The 22,228-nt window shown below is 37.7% G+C and overlaps 1 pseudogene across 1 annotated transcript; it reads right to left on the bottom strand.

The window, feature by feature from the left end:
- Window positions 1–8,060: 8,060 nt before the first annotated feature.
- Window positions 8,061–21,972, bottom strand: LOC148771667 (protein TRIGALACTOSYLDIACYLGLYCEROL 4, chloroplastic-like; annotated as a pseudogene). Its single transcript, XR_016030158.1, has 6 exons — window positions 21,899–21,972; window positions 11,647–11,743; window positions 11,139–11,402; window positions 10,687–11,049; window positions 8,780–9,105; window positions 8,061–8,434 (listed from the first exon to the last, which is right to left on the bottom strand). The product of XR_016030158.1 is annotated as a protein TRIGALACTOSYLDIACYLGLYCEROL 4, chloroplastic-like (transcript).
- Between the last annotated feature and the right edge of the window lie 256 nt (window positions 21,973–22,228).

Genomic DNA, 22,228 nt, shown 5'->3' with positions numbered 1-22,228 from the left:
TTTGAATTCAAATTAAATTAATGGATCAATTATCTAATTGGGTTTAATTGATAAATAATTTCAAAAATTAAAAATCAATTAATTTTAATATTAATCTCAGAAAATCAATAAATTTTTTTTTTTTTTTTTTTTTTTTTTTTTTTTTGTTTGCGCTGACCGGACCGGTCGGACCGGACCGGTTCGGCCAGCTGGAAAAAACAGCAGTGAAAATCCGAATTTTTCAAAAATTAAAAATTTTATATTTTCTGAAATATTCAAAATATTTAATTAATATTAAACCCCCAATTTGATAACACCAAAAATTCAACAATTCAACAAATCGAAGCATGCTTTCGAAAACGATAAACACGTTGACAAGTAAACGATTAACCCGTGGCTCTGATACCACTGTTGGGGATCGTGCATGTATACGCAGCGGAATTTAAAAATTTTATATCGAACTAGTTTCGATTACATGCAATACTAATCACATAGTCAACGTACCTTAACGCTTCCGCCATACATATGGTAATTATCGATTTTAATTAAAATTACATAAAACCGAAAATCACGAAACATGCTTATTCATCATTCAATGAAATCGAAACACGTAATCATATATTACTCATAATCGCAAATTATAATTCATACAAACATGCTCGAATTAATTTACGAAAGTTTCGTTTCATTTACCTTTTGTAGCGTGCGATTTCGACGAATCGAATTCTACAACGAGTCACGTACAAGCTGCTATATACCACTCCTAGGGCTGTGAAAACACCACCAAACAGCGGCTGGACCGAAGGTGTGGCGACGACGGCGCGTGCGTGACGACGGCGGCGGCGCGTGGGCGGTGCAGCGGCGCGTGCGGCGGTGCAGCGGCGATGCGGCGATTCCGTCGGGGCAGCAGCTCCTCTCCAATTAGGTTTCACCTCGAATAAACGAATCTCCCCCTACTGTAGCACTAGATACAAAGGGGTTAGATAACAAAGGGAACACGATAGAGAAAGGAGAGGAAGAACCGGCGAATTCCGGCGGTGCAACGGCGGTGGCGCGGCGGAGCAGCAGCGGCCGAAGAGGGGGACGGCCAGGGCTTGAGCGGCTAGGGTTTTGTTGCTGAAAATCTGATCTCAAAACTCCTTTTGAGGTCTATTTATACTTAGGGTTTTAAACCCTAGTGGGCTTAAGTCATTGGGCTTGACCCACTGATGCATTAAGTCCATTCCCTCGTCGGCCTCGTTTCTCATAAACGATCGTCCACAAAAATATAACAAAATTATATTCGTGACGAGCTCAAAGTCCTCGTCGATACGAGTGCCTCTTCGAAATTTCCAATTTCCAAAATTGGAAACTTCCACTTTAGTGAACTTGCTAAATCGGGAAGCTTCCCAATTTAGAAGGTTCACTAAATTCCGCATTTCTCTTTCTCTACGTTTATTCCGACTCGTAATCCACAATCACGAATCTTGGACTCAATCATATTGACCTCCAACTTTGCAAAGATTAACATATTAACCTATGCTCATTGTTATCAAGGATCCATGTTACACGAGAAGTGTGACCCTCAATGGTTCAGGTGTATGCTAGCCGTGGGCTCACAACTCTTTGTGATTCGAACAACACATTGTTCTTATACGAACTCCTCCCAAGAGTCCCGATTAGAGTAAAACTCATTTTACCTAATCCCGATCAAATCGGTGCCCAACGAATCAAGATTGGCGTCTAGCAACTACGCATCATGATTCCCTAGATACAAATGAAGTGCCTGCAAGAACCTTATGATATAGTTAGCGTACAGTACGATCCCTTCGTAGCACATGTCCCGATTGAACTAGAGGCATTGGTTCACCGAGACCTCTTATAAAGTTCAATAACCGTGCGCACGTTCTAGGTATTATAAATCCGTTCGTGTGCGACTTAGGGAAACACATTTCCCTAATCACCCCACTATCAACTCTGGCCAGAGATTCCACGGATTATAAACCGTCAGAACACACAGGACATCCATGACTACTCAAGCGCTCGAATCCCCTACTACAATGCACAGACTTCACACTAGATTTCGGATTGCACGAACGTTGGCCCTTGGAGCGGTCCGCGGTGGGACTCAGGGACAGGTCACGATACAATCGGTCCTCTAGTGAAGTCACGGTGATGTCTGGGTCTTAAGGACTAATGGTGTACAACTATATCTTAGAAACCTATTACTCGATGAATGAGAACCACTTATAGATTTCTAGGGCGAGGGAGTTCAGTGAACTCATCCAGTATGAGCACCCACTCAAGTATGCCGATGTCACAACACCGAGGACTGATGAGACGCAGTACACATACACTAAGTGCTAGTCTCAAAAGGGAAAGGCCGGTATCCTCATTATTGGCGTAACCCATCGACTAGGAACAAGGTTTAACAGTTACATTACATTGCTGAGTTATCTCACGATTCTACTAGATCAACTCACAGTAATAGAGTAACTCGTTAGGACTATATCTATGCTGCTTGCATGGGATAACAGATATAGAATGCCAAATAAGATATTTTATTATTACGAACGAAAAACGATTGTTTTATTACAAAGAAAAGAGAAAGACCACAGCCACAAGTTGGCTTGCCGGTCACCTACTCTAACAATTACTATATTACTACCTAGCACAGTAAGATTAACACAACAAAATCATGTTACATAATAAATTATCGTGTAATGCGATAATATTATTATGTTGACCGGTCAACAAAGGCAAAAGTAATAAAAAGGCAAAAAAAATATTTTGTTGTGGTAGACTGTAATATTAGTAATATTAATGTCGTTGACAATAATATTGTTGTAACGACAGTAATATTATTGTGTTCATAGTAATTTTAATGGCAACCACAGTAATATTATAATGTAGATAGTAATATTTTAACGTTGACCAGTCAACAAATCAAACAAAATAAAAAAAACCAAAAAATAAGTAAATAAAATTGATGTGATTGACAATAATATTATTGTGTTTAGAGTAATTTTACTGCAAATCACAGTCAGTGTTCTAAAAATCGGCCAAGGCGGCCGATTAATCGGTCTCCGAGGCAAAGGCGGTCCCAAACCTTTACGATTTTAGGTAAAGGTTAGAAAAATCAGTTTTTTGCTTGTGAGGCGGTTAGAGCAACTCCAATGCTAAATATCAAAATTGGATTATCAAATGCTCATTTGATATTTAAGATAATATTTTAAAATACATTTCAAACTCATCAACTCCAACCATGGTTATCAAATTTTATTATCAATTGGAAGTTTTTTAATAATTTTATATGTAATTGCCACTTGTCAATTTGTGAATGGTTGGTTAGGTGGTTATTTTTTTGATAATTCAATCTGCAGGAAGTATTTTTAGATTCAAAGAGGAGAAATATCAAAATACAAACCCATTTTAATAACCCCTTTGGAGAACAAAATTTTTAAATATTAGGAGTCAAATGGTAGTTAAGAGATTTGATAACTCCATTGGAGTTGCTCTTATAGATAGTTTGAGGCAGTCTGAGGCGGTCAAACCTTTAAGGCGGGTCAAACTCGATGCCAAAAATCGGTCAAAATTGGTTTATTTATTTATTTTTTATTCAAAATAAAAGTTGGGATTTTAATAAAAAAAAATATATATGAGTTTATGCTAACTATTATTGTTAAAGAACTAATGAAGTATGGCAGAAATGTTCAAGAATAAATCTAAATTCAAAAAAAAATGTCTTTTTGTTTATATTTTATAAGGATATTTATCAAGAATAAATCTAAATTCAAAAAAATTGTCTTTTTATTTATATTTTATAAGGATATTTATGTATTATGATCTTATTATTATTAAATTTTTATTATGGTATTAGGATATATTCATGATGCATATATAATTATGTTTTATATCTTTTAATACATGTTTTGAGTATTTATAAATAATATCTAGAAATATATTATATTAAATTTTAAAAACCGATTGATTTCCGAATTAATCACAGCCGCACAGATTAATCGTGATTCGGTGTTTGACTTTGCCTCCAACCTAGTTACCGCTTTTTACAACCTTGATCATAGTAATATTGCAATTGTAGAAAATAATATTATTACGTTGACGTTCAACAAATCAAAAAAAATAAAAAGGAAAAAAAATAATAATATTAATGTGTTTACAGTAATAATGTCAACGACTGATATTTCTGTCATCGGTTAGAAGGGGGCGAAAAAAAAAGAGTCCGACACCGAAAATCGGTTGGCTTATTCACATGCATTACAAATAGGATCCCTATGGTCTTTATTGTGGAAATAAAATTGCTGGAAAATAAATGAGACATGACGTGTTTTCTTGGGTGGCCGAGACAATGATGCCAATTGGTGTGAGATGAATGTGCTGAAATGGTGAGTAGAGCAGTGGTAGGTGAAATGGGAGAAGAGACGCCACGGGAATATCGTGCACCAGAGCTATTACACCTCAAGATCTCAACTTGGGTTCAAAGATTCTCACAGGAAAAACCAAACTGGTCAAACTCAACCTAACAAAAGTGTTAGACAACAACCAAAAATGAACATCAAGAGAAATACCATAACCGAAATAAATTTGGCGGTACGGCGGCAGAGTGTAGCGGAGCGGTGGTGGTTAGCCGAGGGAGAGGGTGAAAGCGGCTAGGGTTTCTTAGGATTTGAACGACTCCTCTTAAACATGCTTGGTTATATACTAGGGTTCTCAAAACCTAGTTGGGCTTAAGCTGGACCGGATCCATTAAACAGTTAGGCCCACCTCGTCGTATGCTTCGTTTCTAACAAACGACTGCTCAGAAAAATGTAACAATTACATATTTACTGCGAGCATAAAATTCTCGTCAATACGAGTGCCACTTGAAATTTTCTAATTTCCAAATTTTGAAACTTCCAATTTAGTGCACTTGCTAAATCTGGAAATTTTCCAAATATAGAGAGTTCACTAAATTTCCGCAGATATGTTTCTCTCTATTTATTTCAACCCGTTATCAACAATTACGAACCTTGGATCCAATCTTATTGACTTCCAATTATGCAAGTATTAACAACTTAATCTTAGCTCGTTGTACTTAAGGATCTCTAATACACGAGATGTGTGACCCTTAATCTTTCAGGTATATGCTAGTCGTGGGCTTACAAGTCTTTATGATTCGAACAACACATTGTTCTAATACGGACTTTTTCCTACAGTCCCAGTTGAGATCAAATTCGTTTTAACTTAGCCGATCAGATCGGTGAATGCCTAACGAATCAAGATTGATGTCTAGAAACTAGACATCATGATTCTCTGGTAACGTGTGATATAGTTAAGGTACAATAGATTCCTTCAATGCATATGTGCCGATCAAACAAGACTACAATAGGCATTAGTCCACCGAGACCTCTTATCATCTGTGGCGATTTTCCAAGTCTTACCCAAACTTCATCGTTGTGGACAAGGATTCTTCAAGAGGAGGGGAATGATATAAATACTTCTTATGTACGTGGGACTTGGTCTTGTATCACGTACATGAGTGGATTATATGTGACATAGTCATATTTGTTAGTTGCTAAATAAATGGAGCTATCATGCATAGTGCTCCCTTGTTATCCTTTATTTGTTCCTAATTATTTGTCATTATTTCTCGTAGTTAGTTTGAGCATTAGAATATTTATAGAGTGTTGAACTTCTGAATAAAGAAAGGAAAGAATTAATCAAATAGTTTCCCCTTATTATCATATCAGAATAGTGTCATCACCGAACATGAAGAAGAAAGGACACGACAATGACTAAGGAATGGTGGAGGGTCGGTGACTAGGTTATAGAGTGAGCGCTGATACCATATAGGAAGAATAGAATTGGAGAATGAGCTATTGATGTCTCAAAAATATATTATTGATATATATCGTACATGTAGGAAACCGAAACCAATTACACAAGGAAACTAAGAGTTATTACATGCCAAGATAACAAGACATATTTAGAATAATGTGTGTGTGTGTGTGTATATATATATATATATATATATATATATATATATATATATATATACACGGCTAATACATAGTATCTCTATTCATCGAGGTTATTGGTTTAGTTTCCAATGTACCCCCCAACTTTGTCGACACTAGTCCTTCGAGCTGCCTCTTCTGTAACAAAATGAAACACGCCATTGCTAGCTTAAGCAAAAAGTTCATTTCCTTGTTCATCACATTTTGGACGAGCAATAGCTACTAAGAACACCAACTTTTTCAGTGAAGTTTTTCCTTTTACAAGTGCGAATTGGATCTTCTTCATCAGGTAATAAGTAACAATGCTCTGATCTCTTTGTAGATAGAACCACTTCTTGTCGAATTGAACAATGTTATACATCCCCCTAAAAACCGAATCATCATGTGTATAATCACTATCAATCATTGGTAAGCAAAATTTTTAAACACGATCTCTTGTTTTCCTCATTGAAAATGGCTTTATCGCATTTTAATGTGGTAGTATACCTTAAACGCTTAAATAATGTGCTTTTACTCTAGTTCAAAGAATTGAATTAACTAGCGAAAGGCTTCAGAGTTGTCCTTAGGTTTAGAGGATATCAATGTGAGTTGTTTTTCAACCGCAATGTGTCTACGATTTTGTGATTGTTTCCAAATTCTTTTAATTGGAAATTAAGAGCTGTCAAGACACCATCCTTGTCACTCTTTTATTTTATTTTCCGTTGACACTTTTCCATTGTAACATATTATAAATGGCTCTATGTCTATATCATTGCTTAAATTCTTCCAGTTCCTCGTCTGATCTGCTAGTGCAAGTGATGATTCTTCATTTTCCACATACACGTGTTCATCTACTAGGAAAAGAAACAATGATCAAATATAATCAAAACAAGTTTTGCTTGACCTACTGAGGTGTGAAATTTTGGATTAACAATACTAGCATTTTCTACCCGTGCGATGCACGGGATATTATTTCAAAAGTGAAAAAAATAATCAATTTAATACATAATAAGAAAATATCGTACACTAACATAGTAAAATTTAATAATGTAGTATCATTCATATTTTATATAACATTGATTTTTTTTTTAGTCTTACATATTAAGGTTTATAATCCAAATATATAGAGTAAGATTTAAAAAATCGTATATTATCTTTATCTCTTAAGATTTGAGATATATTGTTGAAAAATCGGAGATTGATAATTGTTAAAATTATAGTTAAAATTTAGTAGAGAAAAAATATTAAAAATAAATAATTACAGAAAAACCATTAGGGTTGTCCAACGTTTCTTTCTTATATATATATATATATATATATATATAAGATGATTTAAAAATAATATTTATGAAATAAAAAATTTGATAAAAATCGAAAATAATATTTAGGAGATAAAACTGGAAAAAAATATATAAAATAATATTTAGGAGATATAAATTTGATAAAATTCTAAAATAATATTCAGGACATAAAAATTTGATACAAATCAAAAATAGTATTTAAAATAACATTTAGAAGATAAAAATTTGATAAAATTTGAAAATAATATTTAGGAGATAAAAATCTGCTAAAAATAAAAAAAATATTTAAATTATATTTAGGAGATATAAATTTGATAAAATTCGAAAAGAATATTTAAAATAATATTTAGGAGATAAAAAATTGATAAAAATCGAAAATAATATTTTAAAGATAAAAATCGAAAATAATATATAGGAGATAAAAATATGATAAAATCAAAAATAATATTTAGGAGATATAAATTTGATAAAATTCAAAAATAACATTTAAAATAATATTTAAGAGATAAAAAATTGATAAAAATCAAAAATAATAAAAAAAAATACAAAAATGACATTAGGGTTTCTTAGGGTTGCCCTAGCGTTTCTTTCTTTTATATATAAGATGAGAAGTTATAAATCAAATAAAATGTAGCGAAAAAACACACAAATATCATGTATTTTTTACTTGGGTTAATGAAATCTTATTCTTATAATGATCAGGAACCATAGTTCATTGGAGAAAATACTTGTTGTTGTTGAATTGAGAACACCCTTTTAAGGCGAGCAATATAGGCATTGAATACAACGCCTACAACAATAAACTCTATACTACTAACAAAACAAGTACAAAAAAACATATTTAATCTAAAAAAAAATTAATTCCAGTTAATGGTGGGAGTGAATGGAAAAGCTATTTTCGGACTAAACTAAGTTACATTACCCACAGTTAAAAAATGATTTAGATAAAGAAGTGAAACAATTGTAATTAAATCATGCCTCGAAGAATCGAAGTTCAATCATGAACTCTTTTTGCGTGGGGGAATACCAAGCTACACCTTTTGCAGAACAAAGAAATTGTAATGCATATTCAACAGCATAAACAAGATCATTTATCACATTCATATACCACCGCTCTTTCTTCTTCGTCATATCAACACTCACCCCACAATCGATTCTAAAGCTCAAAGGTCCACAAATCTGCATTTTTTTTCCGCAAAATGTCACAGGTAAGTGATTATAGAGAATTAATTGAATTTAGAAACTTGAACGATAAAAGACAGTTGAAGAAGCATAAATGAAATGACATGAATCTGCAATTAGTATTAAAGGTCCAACATCTCATTTTACGTAGAAGAAATTACACACATGAATCTCCGATATGCTCTACTATTTTTCATAGTTCATATTTTAAAATTTAAAGAGATAAAGTTTCCCTTATATTGAAAATAGTAATACGGGCTTACGCACGCCCCTTCTAAAACACAAAGCTCCAGTGCTATCTATCTATTTAGCAGTGATATATCAAAGGTACATACATAATACCTGCTGCTGAATTGAAAGGCGGGCAGAAGGACAAATAGCTTGAATTGCTTCAACACTTGATGCTCGACGAGAGTTGTAGAGATCCACAACTAACCGAGAGGCACCAACAATAAATTTAGACACGGAAGGAACATCTACATGTGCATGAATACGTGTAAGGTCCAAAAAGACCTTCTGGAAATTTCCATGTTGAGCGGAGAGTGATGCAGATGCAAAAAGATCTGCTGAAATGGTAGAATTTACTCATTTGGCTTGAAATTCAAACCATCCATCATCTGCCTTGGCTCTAACAGAAGTCTCTCCAATGGATGCATTTATTACAATTCCTAAAGTAGAAAAAAAAAGAAAAGAAAAATGATGTTAGAAAGATCCATGTACTAAGAAGCATGGGAAAGTAGACGTATAACAAAATATGCAATCAAGTGACTCGATTGGTTCAGGATAAGCACCGAAAGTGCATATAATAAACATCCATGCCATGGAATTAGCCAAAGAGTTAAAATGGAAAGGAAAAGCAAATAAAAATACTCCCAAAAAAGTACGTAATTTGTTCTCCTTGGACCAAAAAGCATTCAAAACTAACTATGGTTGCGGATGCTGAAATATGAGGATTAGAGAGAAATATATCATAAAAAAATACATTTAATTTAAAAAAACTAGTTCCTGTTAATGGTGGGAGTGAATGTAAAAGTTATTTTGGACTAAATTAACTTTCATTACCAACAGGAAAAAAAAATTGTTTAGATAAAGAAGTGAACCAATTACAATTAAATCCTATCTCGAAGAATCGGAGTTCAATCATGAACTATCTTTGCGTAGGGGAATACCAAGCTACAGCTTTTGCAGAACCAAGAACTTGTAATGCATATTCAACAGCATAAACAAGATCATTTATCACATTCATATACCACCGCTCTTTCTTCTTCGTCATATCAACACTCACCCCATAATCAATTCTAAAGCTCAAAGGTCGACAAATATGCATTTTTATTTTTGCAAAATGTCACAGGTAAGTGGTTATAGAGGTTTAATTAGATTTAGAAAAGTGAACGATAAAAGGCAGTTGAAGAAGCAAAAATCACATGAATCTGCAATTAGTATTAAAGGTCCAACATTTCATTTTACGTAGAAGAAATCACATACAAGAATCTCCCATATGCTCTACTATTTTTCATAGTTCAAGTTTTAAAAAATTTAAGAGATAAAGTTGCCTTTAGTTTTAAAATAGTACTACAGGCTTACGCACACCCCTTCTAAAACACAAAAATCCAGTGCTATTAATCTATCTAGCAGTGATATGTCAAAGGTACATAAATAATACCTTCTGCTGAATTGAAAGGCTGGCAGAATGACAAATAGCCTGGATTTCTTCAACACTTGGTGCTTGACGAGAGTTGTAGAGATCCATAGCTAACCGAGAGGAACCAACTACAAATTTTGACACGGAAGGAACATCTACACGTGCATTAATACGGGTAAGGTCCAAAAAATATCTTCTGGAAATTTCCATGTTAAGCGGAGAGTGATGCAGATGCAAAAAGATCATTTGAAAGGGCAGAATTTGCTCATTTGGCTTGAAATCCAAATCATCCATCTTATGCCTTGGCTCTAACAGAATTTTTTCCAAGGGATGCAGTTATTACAATTCCTAAAGTAGAAAAAAAAAAGAAAAAAAAAATTGATGTTAGAAAGATCCATGTACTAAGAAACATGGGAAAGTAGACGTATAACAAAATATGCAATCAAGTGACTCCATTGGTTCAGGATAAGCACTGAAAGTGCATATAATAAACATCCATGCCATGGTCTTAGCCAAAGAGTTAAAATGGAATGGAAAAACAAGTAAAAATACTCCCAAAAAAGTAAGTAATTTGTTCTCTTTGAACCAAAAAAACATTCAAAACTACCTATGATTGCAGATGCTGAAATATGAGAATTGGAGAAAAATATATCATAGGGTTGCACCAATTCCGTCTTTGGTGCTTCGCGCTTCCAAATGTCAAAGTTTTTCTTGAAGGAAAAGGCACATTGGAGCACAAACCTGGAAGCAAACTAGGAGGTACAACATATACGGATACAGGGTTCGTATCATACTTATGGGGGGAACCTGAAGTATGGTTGATGCAGAAATGACAGCTCATCCCGATATCAAAAGAATGTAGTGATGAAAACTCCAACCCCAATGTGAAGGGAACATCTCAGTAATTGCCAAGACCATAGAAAAAGAGTATCGGAGAAGCTGCCTCGATAGTGAGATGATGATCGGAGAACTACAACAACAACAACAACCAAGTATCTTATGGTATACTAATAAGTCTCGATAGAAAACAAATATACGCAAGAACAGAAGAGGTATTGCCTTGTGATGAAGTACATCCTTCTTCCTAGGAATGATGTCTTCACTACCGCGTTTTTCGAGGCTGAGTAGGAATGTATCTTCAGGTGTTAACAGCCATTCCGAACAGAAATTGAGAGCATAGAAGCTTGGGTTCAAAACATGTGCCCAAACAGTATGCAAAAAAGATGCATCGGAGTTCTCTTGTTGTTGACTTTGCCTTGTTGGGAGAGAAGATGTGAACTTGTGCACATCAAAGCGTCCAAGCAATGTTGAAAACTTGCATAACTTTTCACATATTATTCGACGTCAATTCATTTTCCCCCAATATTTATATGTATACACAATTTTTTTTTTGAGTAATTGATCATTGAGAGAAGGGGAAGGGCATACCAGCTGTCGCGAGCAAAGGAAGGGCGAGGGAGAGAGATTAGGCGGTGGAAAGAGAGTCCGTTCCAATTGGAGAAAGAGAGAACAAAGGGCATAGACATGAATCTCAGGAAGATATCAATATGCTTGGGACGAGAAAGACTTGTCCCACGCTCAACCCTAAAGGAATGAGGTCCTCCGGTGCCGGCCGAGCAACTCCGTCAACAGTCACAGCCGTGGTTAGCTCAACCTCCCAAAATCTGTCGTGGGTCAAATGTCAACCCTGTTAGAGTAGGTGACCAACAAGCCAACATGTGGCTGTGGTTTTTCGTATTTATTATTGTAATAAACGAACCATTATTCGTATTAATGATAAAACACCTTGGCATTCTATATCTTTGTCCCTTTGTCACAAGCATAGATATAGTCCTTACAGTTATTACAAGTACTAGTAATTGATCGTTAGGATCGTGAGATATTTACTTAAGTATTATAACTGTTAAACGTGTTCCTAGTCGAAGGGTTACGCCACTAATGAGGATATCGGCCTTTCCCATTAAGACTAGCACTTAGTGTATGTGTACTGCATCTCATCAGTAAACGGTATTGTGATATCGGCATGCATAAGTGGGTGCTCGTAAGTTGACGAGTTCACTGAACTCCCTCACCCTAGAAATCTCTAAGTGGTTCCCAATAATCGAGTAGAGATATCTATGGTATAGTTGTACACCATTAGTCCTTATGACCTAGACATCACCGTGACTTCACTAGAGGACCAACTGTATCGTGACCTGTCCCTGAGTTCCACCGAGGACCATCCCAAGGGCCACTGTTCGTGCAGTCCGAAATCTAGTGGGAGGTTTGTGCATTGTAGTCGGGGATTCGATCGCTAGAATAGTCTTGGATGTCCTGTGTGTTCTGAAAGTTTGTAATCATTCTAAGTCTCTGGCCAGAGCTGACTAAGTGATGATTAGAGAATTCGATTCTCTAAGTCATGCACGTAAGGATTACAACACTTAGAACGATCGCACCGTCATCGAACACATAAAGAGGTCTCGATGAACCAATGCCTCTAGTTCGATCGGGACATATGAATCGAAGGGACCGTACTGTACGTTAACTATATCTGAAGGTTCTTGCAGGCACTTCATTTGTATCTAGGGAATCATGACGCGTAGTTGCTAGACGCCAATCTTGATTCGTTGGGTGATTAAGGTGAAACGAGCTTCATCTTAATCGTAACTCGAAGGGGACGAGTTTTGACCACAAAGGGTTGTGGGCCCACGGCTAGCTTACACCTGAACCATCGAGGGTCACACTGCTCGTGCACATGAGATCTTTGAATAAACGGTCAGAGATAAAATAGTTTATCTTTGCATAATTGGAAGTCAATATGATTGAGTCCAACATTCGTAATTTGGAATTATGAATGAGAATAAGAAAAGGAAAAGAATAAGCGAACGTGTTAGTGAACTTTCTAAATCGGGAAGTTTCCAAATTTAGAAAGTCCACTGAACTAGGGTTTCCACTTTTGGAAAGTTGGAAAATAAGAGATGGCACTCGTAATGACGAGAAAATTATAATGACTCGGAAAATGTAATCGTTACAATTTTTCGATCATTGAATTGAGAGATACGAGCGATTAAAGAAACTAACGAGCTTAAGCTGTTGGGCCCAGTCCAACTTAAGCCCGCTAGGGTTTCATGCAAGGGACTATAAATACATGATTTATAACCCTAGCACACACAACAAAAAACCCTAACCCTAAGCGGCCGACCTCTCTCTCTCTCGCCCCTCTCCCGCGCGGCCACCTCCGCCGTTGGCGTCGCTCCGTCGCCGGAAAACGGCCGTTCGTCGGCCGTTCTTGTTCGGTATTCTTTCTCCTTCATTATTCTTTCCGTTTTATTCTAACTATTTCGTGTCTAGTGCCACGATTTAGTAGATCGAAGTATACGAGGTGAAATCCGAGAGGAGGAAGACCGTAGATCGAAGAATTGAGGAGCAACGCACGAGCCGAAGCTGCACGCTGCCCCACGCGCCGCCCCGGAAGACCGCGCGTGCTCTACACGCGCCGCCGTGAGCTGCCACACCGCCGCTGCTGCTGCTCCATTGCTGCCCCGATTCTACGGATTGGATTCCGTAGTAATCACGACGTATCGTTCGCTCCTACCTCACGCGTCAAGAGGTAAATACTCGAAACCCTAGTTTCGTTTTAGGGTTTAAATTTAAACTATGATTTCATGCTTATGTTTGTATGATTTTATGTGATTATGTGTAATCGATTAAATCATTGCAAGCATGTTATTTGGTTTAAATGCGAGCATGTTAATTGATTTAAATTCGGTTAAATTTATTAGCATGTATGTTGTTTTTAATTTCGCTGGAAGCGCAAAGGTACGCAATTAATTGATTTAATTTATCGGGCATGTGCTTGTGTGTTTTAAAGTCGTTTAAATCACGCATAAATTTTTGTTTTCCGCTGCGTATGCGTGCCCGAAACCCAACAGTGGTATCAGAGCTCGTTGCGCAATTAATTGCGTTCGTTTTAATATGCATGTTCGATTTATTAAAGTAGCGATTGTCGTATTATGTAATTGGGAGTTTTCGTAAGTTTAAAATATTTTTGAAATATTGTTTAGAATTTTTCCAGCTTTAAAATTGTTTAAAATTGGAAAATCGGATCTGAAATTATTTTAAAATGTCGGTTTTTAAATTATTCGGATCGAACCGGTCGAACCGGCCGGTTCGATGGTTATGTGCGTTTTGGTTGACCGAATCCAAGTGGATTCGGGTCGGCCAGACCGGTTCTCGGTCCGACTGACCCGGCCCACTGATTTGGGTCAGCTGGACCGAACAGAACCGGTCCGATTCGGTCCGAACCGGTCAGACCGGTTGGGCCGAACCGGTCCACTGAAAAAAAAAAAAAAAAAAAAAACATTTTTATTTCAGATTTCTAAAATTAAACTTAAAACAAATTGATTTTAATTTTTGGAAAATTATTTTCAATTAATCCCAATTAGATAATTGGATCGACAATCATCTATTTTAGTAAATAGGTGTTAGATTAATTAATTAATTTAAATTGTTAAATTGATTTCAATTAATAGAACATATTTATAATATTGATTATAAGTTCAACTTAATTAGTAGTACCTCAACATTATTTGAATGATTTATGCTAGTTGAGGTTCTATAATTATTTTGAAAATCCGATAATTAATTAATGTAATTAATTATGAAATTAGGTCGTATGTTCCTCTTAGGACAATATGCGTTTTCCATATACCTTTAGAGAACATAGATGTAGGAATCACATAGACCAATCCAAAACCTTCTGATGAGATAAAACATTTTAATTAAAATCCCTCATTCTTTTAATTAAGAATCATTTCAAGCTATAAAGAAAAACCCAATCTGTTGAGTTATTTCTTTCCTTCTGCCAACGGTTGGATTATGTGTAGCCCTTTACTATAGTGCAGTAAGCCGTGTTAGCGGGGAGTGCTATGGTAGAGTAAGCTGTAATTCAATTGACATATTGATGAAGGTAGCCATAGAAAAGGGTTATGTTGAATTAACGTGGTCGGCTAGATTAACTAGGGACTGTATTAGTTTGGCATAATCGAGTTCTATGAGCATCTTTGATTGGTAGGTTAGACTTGACACACAACGATTTTGATATTCGCGAGATTAACTTAGGTCATTATCAAGTGTGAGGAAAATTAATTTAGGGTCATATTGTGGATATGATTGATTGTGATCTACCTTTGGGCAAATATAATCGGGCTAGATTAACTACGGGTTATATTTGTCTATTGGACCTAAAGCCCATTAAGAAAAATCAGTTTTCTCGTTTGTCTACTAGAGGGAAGTGGAACTCGATAAAATTAGTGGGAGAACAATTAAATAACACAAGTCCAAACATTTAATTGTAACAATCATTTAACGCGAATCTCTAATAATCCTCTTCTCTATATGTCTCAGATAATCATGTCTAAGAATCCCATAATGTCAATCCTCGACAATAAACTCAATGGCCCTAATTACCTAGATTGGTTGCGTAGTCTTAAGCTTGTGCTAACTGTTGAGGGGCGTCTCTACGTTTTGAACGAGAGGCTTCCCGCCACTATACCTGCCACAGCGACTGATGCTGAAAAGGAAACTTATGAAGTTTGGAAGAAAGATGACACCCATGCTAGGTGCTATATGATAGCCGCCATGGAGCCCGCGCTAGCGAGGAAATATGAGTCTCACTTGCATGCTTTCGATATAAAGGCTCATCTCGATAGCATGTATAGTGAGAATATTAGGGCATCGAGATACGCTGCTACAAAGGAGTTGATCACAGCGAGATTGCGCGAAGGGGTTTCGGTCCACGAGCACTGTCTCAAAATGATCACTCTCCTTGAAAAGCTAGTGAATCTTGATGTCACCCTCCCGGCCGAGCTCTCGTTGGATTTGATCCTGTTGTCTCTTCCTAGTTCCTATGAATCATTCATAGTGAACTTCAACATGAACAAACTAGATCCTCCCTTGGATGAGTTAATGAACATGTTGGTCAGCTTCGAGTCCACCATTAAGAAAGAGAAGTCTGTTCTCGTTGCTGCCACTTCTGGAAAGAAGAGTTCTTTCCAAAAGAAGAGAAAAGAAAGAGTTCTTTTCCCTAACAGCAAGTTCGAAGTGGGTGAAGGTAGTGGGGGCCCCAAAGCAAAGGTTAGCAAACAAGTTGATGATGCTTGCCATCACTGTGGAAAGAAAGGACATTGGCGCCGCAACTGCAAGGCTTACCTAAAGCAGAAAGGTTCTGAAAAGGGTACGTATTTCATTGACGTAAATTTGTCTGTCAACTCTTCTTCTTGGGTATTGGATACGGGCTGTGGCTCACATTTGTGCAATGATTTGCAGCTAATGACAAGAAGTCGAAGACTTAGAGCGGGTGAGACCTACCTAAGGATGGGGAATGGAGCAAGAGTTGCTGCTGAAGCCATTGGCACTATTTACTTAAATGTTTTGGATTCTAGTTTTCCTATTGTTTTGAACGATTGTTTATTTGTTCCGTCGCTCATTAGAAACCTTATTTCTATTCCTGTATTAGATATTGAAGGTTTTACTTTTGTTTTTGGAAATTCGATTTGCATTATACAAAAGAATGAGAATTTAATTTGCAAAGGACGGCTATTAAACAACTTATATGAACTAAATCCAAGTGAAATACCTATTAACGTTATATCAGCAAAACGTAAGGAGATAGATCAAAACCCCGCACAACTTTGGCACGCTAGATTAGGTCATGTCTCTTTAAGAAGGATGAACGATTTTGTTAGTGAAGGATTGTTCTCTTTGGAGGACGTGAAATCACTACAAACTTGTGAATCTTGCCTTAAAGGGAAAATGACCAAGTCACCCTACAAAGGGGTAATGGAACGAGCCGAAGGTCTTTTGGATTTGATCCATACAGACGTATGTGGTCCACTAAGTGTTAGTGCGAAGGGTGGATATAACTACTTCGCTACCTTTACCGACGATTATTCTAGGTATGGGTATGTGTACTTGATGAAGTACAAGTCTGAAACATTTGAAAAATTCAAAGATTTTAGACATGAAGTAGAAAAGCAACTCGGACGAAGTATTAAGAAGCTGCGATCCGATCGTGGTGGGGAATACTTGAGCATCGAGTTCATTGACTATCTAAAAGAAAATGGGATACAGTCCCAATGGACTCCACCGGGAACTCCTCAACTTAATGGAGTATCCGAACGTCGGAATCGAACTCTATTAGATATGGTTCGATCAATGATGGGGTTCACAAACTTACCGGCATACTTATGGGGTCATGCACTCCGTACTGCCGCGTATTTGCTGAATAGAGTTAACACCAAAGCAGTTAAATCCACACCTTATGAACTTTGGCATTCCCGGAAACCCAACTACAAACATATTAGGATATGGGGTTGTCCCGCTTATGTGAAGCGATTAGTGGGAGATAAGTTGGATAGTAAATCCGACTTGTGCTATTTTGTGGGGTATCCCGAAGACTCGATGGGATACGAGTTCTACTATGTCAAAGAAGCAAAGACGTTTGTTTCGAGAAATGCCACCTTTTTGGAAAGGGAGTTTCTATCCGATAGAAAGGGCAGCATGATAGAACTTGAAGTAGTTCAAGAACCACAAAGTGAAGTTCAAACACAAGATCAAGCAATCGAACCAATACAACAAACCACTAATATACCTCCTGAACCTACGGTACGTAGATCCGAAAGAGTTCGGAAAATGCCGGATAGGTTATTCCTCCTCGAAAATGATGAAGATCATGTTGATCTTGGACGAGATCCAAGAACATACAATGAGGCCGTATCGGATGCGGATATGGGACATTGGCTAACTGCCATGAAATCCGAAATGGACTCCATGTACTCCAACAAGGTGTGGACCTTGGTAGATCCACCTAAGGGAATCGTTCCTATAGGCTGCTAGTGGATCTATAAGAAGAAAATTGGAGTGGATGGAAAGGTATCGACCTATAAAGCTAGATTGGTAGCGAAAGGTTACACTCAAAGGCAAGGCGTTGACTATGAGGAAACTTTTTCGCCAGTCGCGATGCTGAAGTCCATTAGGATTTTGCTAGCCATAGCTGCGTGGTACGACTACGAGATATGGCAAATGGATGTGAAGACCGCCTTCCTTAATGGAGACATTGAGGAAGAAATTTACATGGCGCAGCCGGAAGGCTTCATATCTTCTGGAAGTGAGCAAAAGGTTTGCAAGCTCCAGCGATCCATTTATGGATTGAAGCAAGCATCCCGTAGTTGGAACATTAGGTTCGACTCAACTATCAAAGAGTTTGATTTTGAGAAGAATCCGGAGGAACCTTGTGTATACAAGGAGGTTAGTGGGAGGGCAGTAATATTTTTAGTGCTTTACGTTGACGACATTCTACTCATTGGGAATGATGTAGGAATGTTGCAGCAAACGAAAGCATGGTTGTCCACACGTTTCTCAATGAAGGATTTGGGAGAAGCATCTTATGTATTAGGAATACGCATCTATAGAGATAGAACAAGAAAGATGCTTGGCTTATCCCAAAGCCTGTACATAGACACCGTTATGAAACGGTTTAGCATGGAAGAATCCAAGAAGGGATTCTTGCCAATGTCCCATGGGGTTCGTCTCTCGAAATCTATGTGTCCCCAAACACCTAGTGAAATCGAGGAGATGAAAAGGACGCCCTATGCTTCTGCCATAGGAAGCATAATGTATGGCATGCTATGTACGAGACCCGATATTGCGTATGCTGTGAGTGTCACAAGCAGATATCAGTCTAACCCCGGCCCGGCTCACTGGAAAGCCGTGAAAGATATCCTCAAGTACTTGCGAAGGACTAAGGATATATTTTTGGTCTATGGGGGTGCCGAGTTGAAATTAGAGGGTTTCACTGACTCTAGTTTTCAATCGGACGTGGACGACTCAAAGTCGAATTCTGGATTTGTATTCACGCTTAATGGTGGTGCCGTGTGTTGGAAGAGTTCCAAGCAAAGCACGACGGCCGATTCCACTACCGAAGCGGAATACATTGCAGCGTCCGAAGCTGCAAAGGAAGGGACTTGGATAAGGAAGTTCATCCAAGAGTTGGGTGTCATTCCTGATGCTAGTGATCCAGTACCGTTGTACTGTGATAACACCGGAGCCGTGGCACAAGCTAAGGAGCCGCGATCTCATCAGAAGTCGAAGCATATTCTGAGGAAGTATCACGTGATCCGAGAGATCATTGATAGAGGTGAAGTTAAGGTAGAACGAGTCACCTCGGAAGAGAACGTTGCAGACCCCTTCACGAAGCCTTTACCAAGATCGGTCCATGAGAAACATCGAGAGTCGATGGGAATGCGGTTTATGGGTAGTTGGCTTTAGGTCAAGTGGGAGATTGTTAGAGTAGGTGACCAACAAGCCAACATGTGGCTGTGGTTTTTCGTATTTATTATTGTAATAAACGAACCATTATTCGTATTAATGATAAAACACCTTGGCATTCTATATCTTTGTCCCTTTGTCACAAGCATAGATATAGTCCTTACAGTTATTACAAGTACTAGTAATTGATCGTTAGGATCGTGAGATATTTACTTAAGTATTATAACTGTTAAACGTGTTCCTAGTCGAAGGGTTACGCCACTAATGAGGATATCGGCCTTTCCCATTAAGACTAGCACTTAGTGTATGTGTACTGCATCTCATCAGTAAACGGTATTGTGATATCGGCATGCATAAGTGGGTGCTCGTAAGTTGACGAGTTCACTGAACTCCCTCACCCTAGAAATCTCTAAGTGGTTCCCAATAATCGAGTAGAGATATCTATGGTATAGTTGTACACCATTAGTCCTTATGACCTAGACATCACCGTGACTTCACTAGAGGACCAGCTGTATCGTGACCTGTCCCTGAGTTCCACCGAGGACCATCCCAAGGGCCAGTGTTCGTGCAGTCCGAAATCTAGTGGGAGGTCTGTGCATTGTAGTCGGGGATTCGATCGCTAGAATAGTCTTGGATGTCCTGTGTGTTCTGAAAGTTTGTAATCATTCTAAGTCTCTGGCCAGAGCTGACTAAGTGATGATTAGAGAATTCGATTCTCTAAGTCATGCACGTAAGGATTACAACACTTAGAACGATCGCACCGTCATCGAACATATAAAGAGGTCTCGATGAACCAATGCCTCTAGTTCGATCGGGACATATGAATCGAAGGGACCGTACTGTACGTTAACTATATCTGAAGGTTCTTGCAGGCACTTCATTTGTATCTAGGGAATCATGACGCGTAGTTGCTAGACGCCAATCTTGATTCGTTGGGTGATTAAGGTGAAACGAGCTTCATCTTAATCGTAACTCGAAGGGGACGAGTTTTGACCACAAAGGGTTGTGGGCCCACGGCTAGCTTACACCTGAACCATCGAGGGTCACACTGCTCGTGCACATGAGATCTTTGAATAAACGGTCAGAGATAAAATAGTTTATCTTTGCATAATTGGAAGTCAATATGATTGAGTCCAACATTCGTAATTTGGAATTATGAATGAGAATAAGAAAAGGAAAAGAATAAGCGAACGTGTTAGTGAACTTTCTAAATCGGGAAGTTTCCAAATTTAGAAAGTCCACTGAACTAGGGTTTCCACTTTTGGAAAATTGGAAAATAAGAGATGGCACTCGTAATGACGAGAAAATTATAATGACTCGGAAAATGTAATCGTTACAATTTTTCGATCATTGAATTGAGAGATACGAGCGATTAAAGAAACTAACGAGCTTAAGCTGTTGGGCCCAGTCCAACTTAAGCCCGCTAGGGTTTCATGCAAGGGACTATAAATACATGATTTATAACCCTAGAACACACAACAAAAAACCCTAACCCTAAGCGGCCGACCTCTCTCTCTCTCGCCCCTCTCCCGCGCGGCCACCTCCGCCGTTGGCGTCGCTCCGTCGCCGGAAAACGGCCGTTCGTCGGCCGTTCTTGTTCGGTATTCTTTCTCCTTCATTATTCTTTATGTTTTATTCTAACTATTTCGTGTCTAGTGCCACGATTTAGTAGATCGAAGTATACGAGGTGAAATCCGAGAGGAGGAAGACCGTAGATCGAAGAATCGAGGAGCAACGCACGAGCCGAAGCTGCACGCTGCCCCACGCGCCGCCCCGGAAGACCGCGCGTGCTCTACACGCGCCGCCGTGAGCTGCCACACCGCCGCTGCTGCTGCTCCATTGCTGCCCCGATTCTACGGATTGGATTCCGTAGTAATCACGACGTATCGTTCGCTCCTACCTCACGCGTCAAGAGGTAAATACTCGAAACCCTAGTTTCGTTTTAGGGTTTAAATTTAAACTATGATTTCATGCTTATGTTTGTATGATTTTATGTGATTATGTGTAATCGATTAAATCATTGCAAGCATGTTATTTGGTTTAAATGCGAGCATGTTAATTGATTTAAATTCGGTTAAATTTATTAGCATGTATGTTGTTTTTAATTTCGCTGGAAGCGCAAAGGTACGCAATTAATTGATTTAATTTATCGGGCATGTGCTTGTGTGTTTTAAAGTCGTTTAAATCACGCATAAATTTTTGTTTTCCGCTGCGTATGCGTGCCCGAAACCCAACAAACCCATCATTTTCTATTTAATTTATCTCTTAATAAAGGTCATTTTAGTCGCCAAAAAAGGAAAAAAAAAAGTAAAAAAAAAAAAAAAAAAAAACAACAACCTCATTCAAGATTTAAATAAACAATATTGAATTAAGTAATTAATTATAACTGATTGTTGCAGCAGCACAAGTATGTATAATATATGTTGTAACAATACTAAAATCAATTATTATTGGTCGTACTAAAAATATAAGAAGAATACATGCATGAATGTTTTAGATACATACATACATACAACAACGAGTACGGGTCGTGTGCAACAATCAGCACAATTAGAAATTGCAGAATACGAGAACCAACATTCATCATTTTATCGACATAACATACTTACATACATCGACTACTAACATTACCTGTTCTTGGGCTAGGAAATACATGAATGGGGTATAATGCAGGAAATTTTAAACCCTGGACGTATATATATCTGCGTAGCTGCATGCATTTTGTTTCTTTCACGAGTTAATTATCTTTCTTTCTTTTTACAACTACTACATTACTACTTTAAGTATGTAAAAGAGTGACATGATGACATGAGCGGATTAGTAACTACTGGAAGGACATACTT

The sequence above is a fragment of the Erythranthe guttata genome, chromosome 3 (genome assembly GCF_056151865.1).
Source record: "Erythranthe guttata isolate IM_541 chromosome 3, IM_541, whole genome shotgun sequence".
Taxonomy (NCBI): domain Eukaryota; kingdom Viridiplantae; phylum Streptophyta; class Magnoliopsida; order Lamiales; family Phrymaceae; genus Erythranthe; species Erythranthe guttata.
Note: the sequence above shows the minus strand (reverse complement) of the source record. Positions and strands in the feature narration are given on the sequence as shown.